The sequence below is a fragment of the Notamacropus eugenii genome, chromosome 5, assembly GCF_028372415.1.
Source record: "Notamacropus eugenii isolate mMacEug1 chromosome 5, mMacEug1.pri_v2, whole genome shotgun sequence".
In the NCBI taxonomy this organism is placed as follows: domain Eukaryota; kingdom Metazoa; phylum Chordata; class Mammalia; order Diprotodontia; family Macropodidae; genus Notamacropus; species Notamacropus eugenii.
In genome coordinates, this window is record NC_092876.1 from 168,597,047 (window position 1) to 168,609,578 (window position 12,532).

The following is a 12,532-nucleotide window of genomic DNA, read 5'->3' on the forward strand; positions in this document are numbered from 1 at the left end:
CCATAAAAAATAAATAGGTAAAAATTAAAAAAATTATAAAATCATCAATACCATTCTGATTTCAGAAATCAAAGTTGAGAAAGCCTATGGGCATACAGATAACAAATGTCAAACCTGGAAATTGAACACGGATCTCCTGAGCCTAAATCTGGTGCTTGTGTTATTATATTTTACAACTTTTTTTAAACATTTTATTACATTTACCATATATTCTGTAGATTTACTATTTCATTACATTTTACTTACATTTTACCATTAAATGCTGCATGACCTTTTTTCAATTAGAAGAGAGAATAATAAAATATTAAAATTAGAATTTTAGTTCTTGTTTTGTATTAGAAGAAACTGCAACCTAAGGAGAGTAAATGCTTTGCCTAAATTCACAACCTAGTTAATGGTAGTTGTGGAATGAAAGTCCATTCATTCATTCAATAAAGTTTTATTGAATGCCTTCTATGTGTGAGAACACAGAGATGAAAAATGGAAAAGTCAGATCTCCTCAGGTGAATAAGATTTTATAACTATTTTTATTAGTATCAAGTAGTTGAAAAGCATATCTACAAGACAAAATAATCAATCAACATTTAGTAAGTGTCCATTATGCATCGGGTACTGTGCAGCTAATGAGGAAGTAAAGACAAAAATGAAATATTCTATGACCTAAAGGAACTTATAGTCTATCTGGGGACACATGTTACATAAACAATTATATTTCATAAACTGCACAATATTATAACAATACTTACCTACTGGTATAATGTGGTATAAATAATATATGCATATTTGTATATGTGTGTATATGTGTTTATGTGTGTGTGTATATATATATATATATATATATATATATATATATATAAATTAATTTGAGGAGAGAAGCCACTAGGAACTGTGGGAATCAGGAAGATGCTCATATTGAAGGTACTATATGAGCTCTGTCCTAAAGGCAATAAGGGATTTTAAGAAGAGCGTATAAAGAGAAATGGTCATGGGGACCGCCAGCCATTGTAAACACACAGAGACAGAACATGAAGACCAATAAAATGTCAAAATGTTATCTTCCTAACCATTCCATGGTATTTTTCAACTTTATAATGGAGTCATTTTTGGAGCTGAAAGGGAACAAAGAAAGATGAGGAAACAGAGTGAGTGCCATAGAGATTGTGGCTTGTACAAGGTTGCACAGCTGTAAGTAGCAGAACTAAGGTTTTAGCTTACATTCTCTGATTTCAAACCTAGTGCTCTTTCTACTTCACCATATCACTTCTCAACAGTAGATTGTGGGGGAATGATTACTGATCCTCATCTTCTGCATTTCCTGAGCTGACATTGACACACATTCTATGTAGCAATTGGGTCTTCATCTATCCTCACTGCGGCAAACAAAAACAAAAACAAAACAAAAACAGTTGCTGTGGGATCTGCCCCACCACATGAAACTGGAGTCTAGCCTTGACTTGTCACTATATAGATCTGCCCCTTTTTTATGAGACACATTATTATATAACATTTTAATGATTTACCCAATTGGCTTCCTAAAAAGTCTCAGCTGTGCTTGAAAGTGAAAGCTAAAACCTTTTCAAGGATTGAACTACTCCATACCTTTTCATGAAGAAATTTCTCAGCTCCTGTGGGGTCTTCTCATCTAGACCAAATCATCCATAGAACCATATTCATGGGGATCCATATATTATGGTCATTTGATCTCATGCAGGAAAAGAACCCAAGAGACAAAACACAGCTGCCATTTAACCACATCTCAGCTGTTTCTTGTAATTAAGGCATCTTGGTTCTCTCCCTCCCCAACATTATCTCCATTCCAGCTTCATCTCATCACTCTCCAGAAGGGAAAGAATTATACTAGACCTGTTGAAGCATAAATGACTTTTGGAAACTGGTTCCCCAAGAATGAGACATTTGTGTTGAAACAAAAAATAAATCCAGACCACCCATGAAGAGCAAAATTAGGGAGTTAGAGTACGAAGCTTATATTGTGGAAGCAATATAGTGCAGTCGATTTGGAACTAGAGATGTTTGGTTCAAATCACTCCTTTGCCACTTACTATTTGTGAGCTTCAGTTTCATCAACAGTATATGTATGACCCATGGCAGTGACCCAACTTCTGTAATTAAATGAACTACATCATATCCATTTTAGTCTCCAAGAAATGAGCTCCTCAAATGCCATTCACCTGATACTTCAGTCTGATCCCTGAAACTCCTTTTATTTATTTTTTTGGAGGGACTGGTTCTTTATTTCAAAAGACATTTTGTCAATTTTCAGTATCAAAACACTTGCACTATTGGTTCCTCTTTCTCCAATTTGAATCCCAAGCAGACCACACCAAAGGAAAGTACATTTAAGCCAGTAAGCTGCAGGATGCAAACCTAACACAAACCTCACAGAAACCTTGCCCAAAAAAGGGAATTTAAAAAGATCAGCACACTGCCAGCCCGTGGACTACAGACAGAGAGCACTCACAGCCAGCTGGGGTGGAGGTGGGTTGGGGATGGTCCTGGTGCTCCCCACCTGAGAGAAATAAAGCATCAAAAATGATATATATAAATTTTTTAAAAAAGTTTTGTGTACAAGCTATTCAAGATTTCTCCGGCACTAGGTGATACACAGAACAATGAGATGGCACTTTTAGAGGCAGCAGTTTCAGACCTAGGAACAGGTAATGAGATGAATTTCACTTGGCTAAATCAGTGGCAAAATGCATTATTTTTCAAAGAAGGTGAAATAGGAATAGGAGTAGACACCCCAACTTTTGGGGACACATGATCCATTCTGTGAGTGAATGAGAAGAGGAAAGAAAATTTGGTCTCAGGTCTTGTCCGTAATTTACTGAGACACTGTCAAGCTGAAAACCTGAACAGTACGCTTTTTTGGCAAATTTCTTGTGGAATGACCTTTCTGTTTTGACTGGTACTTGCTATAGAACATTAAGATTTCCCCTGGTGGAGTGTTTTCCTGAACTATGTTCAGTTCTCAGTAGGGCAGGCTAACACCTCTTTCCCTCTTCTATGAAGAAGGGGAATTATTTAAGTAGAAAGATTTACCATCCAAAAGAAGGAAAAGGAATTAGATGCAGCCCAGGAGCTGGGGAATTATCTGGAATGTCTAACAAATGGTTGCAACAACAACAAAAAAGGTAATTACAACATGTATACATCATACAACATGCTTTTAAAGACACTATTGCATTGTGCTCATGTTCCTTTAAATGTTGTTACCCAAAGTGCTCAGTTTTTAGTCCATCTGGGATCTCTAAGGGAGAAACGGTTTGGTGAAATTGACATGGAGATTTAGAGGTAGGAATGGGGTTGGGAAAGGGTAAGCAAGGACTCAGAGAAGAAAGCAACCCTCAGTTTAAAGGTCATCTTCAGGCAGGCTGACCTCCAGGAAGTCAGTCAGTGGATGAAGCAGTAACAGGGTGGGGCTGGGGGGAAAGGGGTTTCTACATCTCATTCAGGTCAAGCGGATTATGGTCCAGCATCATTTGTGTGCAGAGATGCTCCTCTGGTGTATTTCAGTTTATCTTCCAAGTCAATTATCTACCGAACTCTCAGTCAACTTGCCTCCTTGAATTTATCGGTGAGCATCTTTGTCTCCTCATACTCGTCTTCTTTCTAATACTTTTCTTCAGCTGCATTCAGACACTTCAGGTTCTGCTCCTTCAGTCGGATCTGCTCATCCTTCTCCGGGCAATAGGACTCAGGCAGCTCCGCCCTCTCCTCTGTGCCCTCTAAGTCTCCCTCAGTGATCACCAACTTGCGGGCCACCTACTTGTACTTCCTATCTGATCCCTCTGCAATGTGTTTGGCCTTCGTCAGCTGGATTTCTTGCAGCTCTATCTTCTCTTCATTCTTCAAGGCCCCAGTTTCAATGACCTTCATACCATTCTCATTCTCATCAGCAGCCTTCTCTGCCTCCTCTAGATTCTGCAGAGCGGTTGCCAGGTGCTCCTGAGCACTGTCCAACTTCTTCTCAACCAGGTGGATCCGACAGTTCGAGGAAGCCACCCCAGTCTCAAGCTGTTCCTGAACCGGCTTCCCCTCGTCCTCCTCCAGCTGAAGACGTTCGGTCTTCTCCTCGTCTTCAGCCTGAAACTGCAGAACCTGAATCTTGCGCTCGATGGTGGTGATGCCAGTCATGGTGCCCAGCCCCGTTCCAGCTTCAGCCACAGCTGCTGCCGCTTCTCCTGAGGCTCCTTTTAAAACTAAACCAAACCAAGTAAACTTGCCTTTTCAATAATTTTCTCTAAGCTCCCCTCTTAATTAACTCCAAACCCGTAATACCGTCTGCCACTGAAAATTTCTGCTTTTTTGTCTTGTCACTTTAAAGTAAAAAGTTTCAAAAATGATCTCAACATCATCCCCTTCACCCCTACAAATAAAACAAAACAAAATTTCTTTCAATTTCCATTTCTCTTTCAATGGTGTCAGTATCCTTCAAATTACTCCTAATTTGTAAGTTTACTCAGGTTTACTTTTTTATGGTTATCAATCGCACTACTCTCTCTCTCTCTCTCTCTCTCTCTCTCTCTCTCTCTCTCTCTCTCTCTCTCTCTCTCTCTTATATTTGACACATATACTCTTCTAAATTAATTTCTCAGACTTGAGCCTCTCCTCCCTGAACCCATTCTTCAATAGACAAACAAGTCAGTTTTCAACAAATGTTATTTTCATACATTATCCATCTATTTCACAAAATAACAAGGCTTTAAGTGGCTTTTTTTTCTTTTTTACAGAACAATTCCTTTAATTAATGGGATTTGTTCTGAGAAGTTTGCATTCAGTCAAAGGGCTGCACTTGAGGAACTAGAGGACCACATGTGGCCTGGAGACTGCAGCTTCCCATCCTTGGTAGAGGGAACACTTAACAGCATAAAAAAGTGTCTATGTAAAAGCAAAAGAAAGTATCATATAAAATGAAAATATGCTCAAATTCTACGAATAAATAAAAGAATTAAGGAATGATTCCTCCTTATCCTTTTGTTATTCAATATGATTTTAGAAATGCTAATAATAGCAAGAAAAAGAAAATAAAAGTAGGAAAAAAGGAGACAAATCTGATAGCAGGATGATATAATTATAAAATCATAGGGAATTATCAAAAGTATTAATTATTTGATAGTTTCATCAAAGTTGAAGGGTAAAAAGTAAATCCTATTGCATGAAACCCAGATATGATGACTGTCACCTTTCTTTCAGGGTTCTCTCATATCTTTAGGGTCTTAGGTGGTACGTAGTCTTTGACAATGGTCCAATTGCCCACTCATTGTGTTTTTCTTTGAATTTTAGGGATCCTTAGGACCCCCTTTTCCATTTAGTTAGGTTAGCATTTACAAAGCAATATTTACTTTAAAAAGTATAGCGAGCATGCTGACATTTCCCTTAAAATATAATGGAGTTGGGAATAATTTCTTCTTAGACTACCTCATTCTCTAGGGAGAGGAAGGATATAAAGTTCATAGTTTGTTTCATTTCCTATATAGCACAGTACCTACAAGTTCCAACTAAGTCGCTTTCTCCCCTAGGCATGTGCCTTTACATTCTGGCTTCTCTGCTGGGTTTTTAGCAATATCTGGCCTCAAGGTCTTGTTCCAAGGTTACCATGGCTGGAACTCTCAAGTCCAAAGACTCCATAGACTATGCCTCAAGCCAAAAAGGACAAATGAAACAGGTCAAAATTCAAAATCCATTTTTGAGGAGCAGAGGCCCTAAAATGGTAGTTGGTCAGTATGGGTAGAAGGTGGCTCTCTTCCCAACTGCAACTTAGTGTATAGGGCTCATGCTTCAATTAAAAAAAAACGTTCACTTTCTCTTCTCCTAACATACACAGCTGGAAAGAAAGAATAACTTCTCCAGTCTGGTAGTTTTAAAGCTTCAGTCTGTCCCATCTACACAACCAGTGGAAAATGGCTGCCCCCATCTATGTGGTAAAGGAGTTACTACTTCCAACTATTGAATTCAGATCCCCACCATCACTCCTATGTGTTCATCCATGGTGGGTGATCCTAGACTTTACAAAGCCCCATTGCATGTAATAATGACAATATCCAAGAAGTTTTAAATGGAAATTCAATTGAAAATAATTACAACTGCAAAACATATTTGGAGATCAGTCTACCAAAGTACACAAAATACTTGTATAGATTCAGATGCAAAAGGTTCCTTGAAGAAATGAAGAGGAGGAATATATAGGCCTTGTAACTGGGTCATGCCAAAAATACTAATAATTTTTAAAATGGTGATACTATCCAAAGTCAATTCAGTGTTTTGCTGTACCAATCAAGCTATCAGAGATACTGTGCAAAACTTGACAAATTAATAACAAAATTCATTTGGAGAAGTGAAAGATCTAAAATGTCAAGGGGACTATTTTTTTTACAAAGGTAGGAATAAAAGTGGAATAGCACTTTTGGACAAATTATTTTATAAAGGAGGATCCAATAGCACTTGCTATTAGTTATAAAATAGTGAAATAGACCACAGGAATATAGTAAAAGAGGGAGAATAAGCAACAAGAGAACTCAATATCCCAATGTTCAAAAAAATTAGAAATCATAAATTACTTAGGAAAGGATATGCTTTCTAATTTTAAAAAGAAAAATATTAGGAAAATTAGAAAGTATTCTGGAAGATATAAGGCTTAGATCAACATCTTAAAATAATGCATTCCACAATATTCCGCAATTCATTCAAAATGGATATATAATATATATCCAATCATATATTATATAATATAAATAATACAAAATTAAAAATAAAAATGACATAATATAAAAATTATACTTCAAAAATTAGAAGAGAAGGAGCCAAGATGGCAGAGTGAAAGCAGGGATTCACCTGAGCACTTGCACAAATTCCTTCAGATACTTCTAAAAAGTGAATCTGAACAAATTTTAGAGTGGCAGAATCTACTAGGAAACAGAGTATGGCAGATTTCCAGCCCAGGACAGCCTGAAAGGTCTATGGAAAGGATATGTTACACTGGGTTGGGGGAAGCCCACAGAACGTAGGCTACACCAGCACTGTAGTGGAGAGGGAATAGCCCTCGGCAGTCTGAATGACCAACTGCAGTGCTGATTCTCAAACTTCTTAACACAGAACTGGAGTCAGGTGGAGCTGTGTGATAAAGAAACCTGACACTCACTGCAGTGACAGATGCTGCTCCTGGTGCTATCAGCCCACAGACTGAATGTTTGAAAGTCATCGACTTGAAATTCCAGGAGCCAAGATGAAGAAGTAAACTGTAAGTGCTCTCATCCTCCCTTGTTGATCTTGAAAAACCCAGAGAATATTGTCCCAGGAAAAATCCAGGAATAATGAAGCCAGCAGAAGGGATATAGCAATCTGTTAGGAGGCTGGGGAGATGGAATGAAAGGGTCCCCTTTGCTGTGGCTAAAGGTGATCAGTTAGGACCAGTGGTGACCCAACAAGTCCCACCTCAGAGGACCATCAGGAGATCCTGAGAACCAGGGAGATGGAGTCTGTAGGCATCAATAACAGGACCTTAGGTTTGCCTTAACAAAACCAGGAGAATTGGGCAAAAACCAGCACAGAAGGGGGTCCACCAGCCACTGAGCCTGCCTGTGCTGTACCACAGTCCTAGGAGAGGAGGAGATCTCCTAATGTCAGAGCACCCCTCCACCACACTTCAGACTGTGAGCTTTAGTGTTACCATGGGGAAAATCAGATAGACTTGACCTGGTGTCAGCCTTGGCACACGCCAGCCATCTCAGTGCCAGGTAAACTGCAGTGTTATAGAGCTGGTAGCTGAAAGAACCAGAGGTCACAGCACACAAAGACAGTAACCAGGGCCCTAGCTTCAAGCACAAGAAATGTAAGTCAGAACCCACTATATCCCAGAAGCAGAGATTTACTTTAAAAGCCAGGAAAAACACAATCACCATAGGCAGGAACAAATTACAAAAGCAAAGACAATAGAATCTTATTTATTATAGGGGCAGGGAAGATCAAAGTACACATTAAGAAGAGGACAGCAATGACAATATATCCACATCTGAAACCTCAAAAGGTAATATGAACTAATCTCAAGTCCAAAAAGCATTCTTGGAAGAACTCAAGAAGGATTTTAAAAGCCAAATTAGAGAGATAGAAGAAAAATTGCCCAATGATTTTTTTAAAAAATTGACAAAATGAAAACAGAAAGAATTCACTGAAGAGATCTGCTCCTTAAAAATATTGGCAAAATGGATAAGGAGGAAAAACCTAAGTGGAGAAAAGAATTCCTTAAAGGGAAAGTTGAACCAATGGAAAAGGAAGTACAAAAGGTAATTGAAGAAAACAATTCATTAAAAATTAGAATTGGGAATGTGGAAGACTCTATGAGACATCAAGAATCACTCAAACAAAATCTAAAGAATGAAAATCATAGAAGAAAATGTAAAACATCTCATTGGAAAAATAACTGACCTTAAATTAGATCCAGGAGAGAAAATCTAAGAATTATTGGACCACCAGAAAGCCATGATGTAAAAATAAAGTGTGAAGAGTATCTTCCAAGAAATCATCAAGAAAAACTGCCCTGAGGTCCTAGATTCAGAGGGCAAAATAGTAATAAAACAAACAAACAAACAAACAAACAAACAAAACCACTGATCATCTTCTGAAAGAGATACCAAACTGCAAATACCAAGGAATATTGTTGCCAAATTCTAGAATTATTAGGTCAAGGAGAAAATACTGCAAGCAGCCAGAAAGAAATAATTCAAATATCAATTAACTACAGTCAGGATCACATAGGACATTGAAGCCTCTACATTGAAAGATAAGAGGGAATGGAATATGATATTCCCTAAGGCAAAGGAGCTTACTACAAACAAGAATCAATTACCGAACAAAATTTGACATAATCTTTCAGGGAAGGAGATGGACATTCAATAAAATAAGGAATTTCCAGATCTTCCTGATGAAAAGGTCAGAGTTCAATAGATAATTTGATTATCAAATACAGGACTCAAGAGAGGCATGAAAATGTAAAAAGAAAAAGAGATATTTAATATGGGTAAACTCCATACTTGTTAATCTTGAGGATTGTATATTTAATATGACATTTAAAAAGGATGTACATAAATAGATGGTGTGGATATAAATTAATTGACATAATGGTAAAAGCCCTAAATAATGGATGGGAAGGGAGAGGAGGAGAGGAGGAGAAAGAAAAGGGTAAATTACATCACATGAAAAGGTACAAAAATATATTATGGTTGAAGGAGAGAAAAGAGGGAGACGAGCATTGTTTGAGGTTTATTCTTGTCCAATTTGGTTCAAGGAGGGAATGACATATTCAGGTATAGAAATCCAACTTGCCCTACAGGCATCAGGAGGGGTAAAAGGAAACAAAAGGGGGAGAGTGATTAGAAGGGAAGGAAGAAGTAATAAGGGAAAAGAGAAAGAAAAGCAACAGGGGCTGATAGAAGTGAGGGAAGAGTGAGGTAGGTGGTGGTCAAAAGTAAAACTCTTTTGAGGAAGAGAGGAGAGAAATAAAAACATGAAGAGTGGGGCTGGGATGGGATGGAGAGAAAGATACAGATAGTACTCATAACTGTCAATGTGAATGGGATAAATTTCCATAAAGGGGAGGTGGATAGCACAATGGATTAAAAGTCATAATTCTACAATATGTTACTTACAAAAAAATATTTTAAACAAGAGGATACACACCAGTTAAAGGTAAAAGGCTGGTGTAGAATATAATATGGTTCAGCTGAAGTAAAAAAAAAAAAAAAAAAAAGCTGGAGTACCAATCCTAATCTCAGACAAAGCAAAAGCAAAAAAAAAATCTAATCATATAAGATATGGAAGGAAACTGTATTCTGCTAAAAGGCACAATAAACAAAGAAATAATATCATTACTAAATATATGTGCATCAAGTGTTATAGCATCCAGATTTTTAGAGGAGAAGTTAAGGAAATCATAGGAAGAAATAGACAGGAAAACTATACTAGTGGGGGACCTCAGTCTACCCCTCTCTGAACTTGATAAATCTAACTTCAACATAAACAAGAAAGAAATTAAAGAGGTGAATAGAATTCTGGAAAGAGTAGATATAATGAACCTCTGGAGAAGACTGAATGGGGATAGAAAGGAATATAACTTTTTTTTGCTCAGCAGCACATGGCACATACACAAAAATTTACCATATACTAGGGTATAAAAACCTCACAATCCAGTGCAGAAGGGCAGAAATAGTCAACAAATTCTTTTCAGATTCTGATGCAATAAAAAAATATTATATGTGATAAAGGGTTATGAAAAGATAGATCAAAAGTAATTGATAACTAGATCATCTAACCTGAAAAACTGAGTGGGTGAAACAACAAATCATAGAAACAGTCAATAACCTCATTCAAGAGAATGACAACAATGAGAAAATTTACCAAAACTTATTGAATGCTGGGAAAGCATTTATTAGGGGAAGTTTTATATCATTTAATGCTTATATGAATAAAAGAGAGAAAGAGGAGATCAATGAATCAGTCATGCAACTGAAAAAGCTAGAAAAAAACAAATTGAAAATCCCCAAGAAATTACCAAATTAGAAATACTGAAAATCAAAGGAGAGGTTATATAAAGTGAAATTAATAAAACTATTGAACTAAATATAGAACTAAGAGCTGGTTTTATGAAAAGTAAACAATAAACTTGCTAAACCATTGGTCAATTTGATTTAAAAAATGATGAAAACCAAATTACCAGTATCAAAAATGAAAAGGCTGAATCCACCTCCAATGAAGAGAAAATTAAAATAATGATTAGAAATTACTTTGCCCAACTGCACATCTATAATTTTGACAGTCTTAGTGAAATGGATAAATATTCACAAAAATATATATTTCCCAGATTAACAGAAAAGGAAGTAAAATATCTAAATGACCCCATCTAAGAAAAACAAATTGAACAAGCCATCAGTGAATTCTCTAGGACAAAATATCCAAGTCAAGATAGATTTACAAGCAAATTCCATCAAACATTGAAAGAGCAGTTAATTTCAGTATTATAGATTATTTGGCAAAATTGGTGAAGAATGAGTCCTACCAAATTCTTTTTATGATATAAATATGGTGCTGATACCTAAACACTGAAGAGCCAAAACAAAGAAAGAAAATTATAAAATCAATTTCCCTAATGAATATAGATGTAAAAAAATTTAAGTAAGATTTTAGCAAAAAGATTACAGCAGCTAATCACAATAATAATACACTTTGATTGTGTCGGATTTATACTAGGAATGCAGGGCTGGTTCACTATTAGGAAAACTATCAGCAATATTGATCACATCAAAAACAAAACTAACAGAAATCATATGATCATTTCAATAGATTCAGAAAAAGCTTTTTACAAAATATGACATTCAATCATATTGAAAACATTGGAGAGCACAGGAATAAATGGAGCCTTCCACAAAATAATAAAGTAGTATCTAAAAAGATCAGTAAACACTGTATGTAATTGGGATAAGCTAGATGAATTTCTATTAAGATGAGGGATGAAACAACCATATCCATTATCACCACTATTATTCAATATGATACTAAAAATGTTGGTTTTAGTAATAAGAGAATATAAAGAAATATAAGGCATTAGATACTAAGTCATCACTCTTTCCAGATGATATGAGGACATTCTTAGAGAATCCTGGAGAATAAATTAAAAAACTACTTGAAATAATAAACAACTTTAGCAAAGTAGTAAGATAAAATATTAAACCACATAAATCATCTCCACTTCTAAATATTACCAACAAAGCCCAACAGCAATTGATAGAAAGAGAAAATTCCATTTAAAGTTACTGTAGACAGTATGAAATATTTGGGAGTCTACCACCCAAAACAAACCCAGGGACTATATGAACACAATTGCAAAACACTTTTCTCACAAATAAAGTCAGATATAAATAATTGGAAAAATATCAGTTCCTCATGGGTAGGCTTAGCTTATATAATAAAAATGACAATTCTACCTAAATTAGTTTACTTGTTCAGTCCAATAGCAATAAAACTACCAAAACTATTTTATAGAACTACAAAAAATAACATCAACATTCATCTGGAAGAACAAAAGATTCAGAATTTCAAGGGAATTAATGACAAGGAATGCTCATGAATGTGGCCTAGCCATACGAGATCTCGAAACATATTATAAATCATCAATCATCAAAACCATTTGGTACTGGCAAAGAAATAGAAGAATAGATCAGTGGAATAGGTTATGTATACAAGATATAATAGTCAATAATTATAGCAGTCTACTGTTTGATAAACTCAAGGACCCCAGCTTCTGGGAAAAGAACCCGCTGTTTGACAAAATCTTCTGGGAAAACTGGTAAAATATTGTGACAGAAAAAGCATAGACCAATGCCAGACACAGTATACCAGAATAAAGTCCAAATGGGTACATGATCTAGGTATCAAGGCTGATATCACCAACAAACTAGGGGAGCAAGGTGTTGACAAGTCCTGGTGTTGACAGTTGCTTGCTTCATGCCCCTGGGGTTCAGGA

At 36.3% G+C, this 12,532-nt stretch overlaps 1 pseudogene; it reads right to left on the bottom strand.

Annotated features, from left to right (window-relative positions):
• Positions 1-3,458: 3,458 nt before the first annotated feature.
• LOC140508973 (tropomyosin-like) lies at positions 3,459-4,249 on the bottom strand (annotated as a pseudogene).
• Between the last annotated feature and the right edge of the window lie 8,283 nt (positions 4,250-12,532).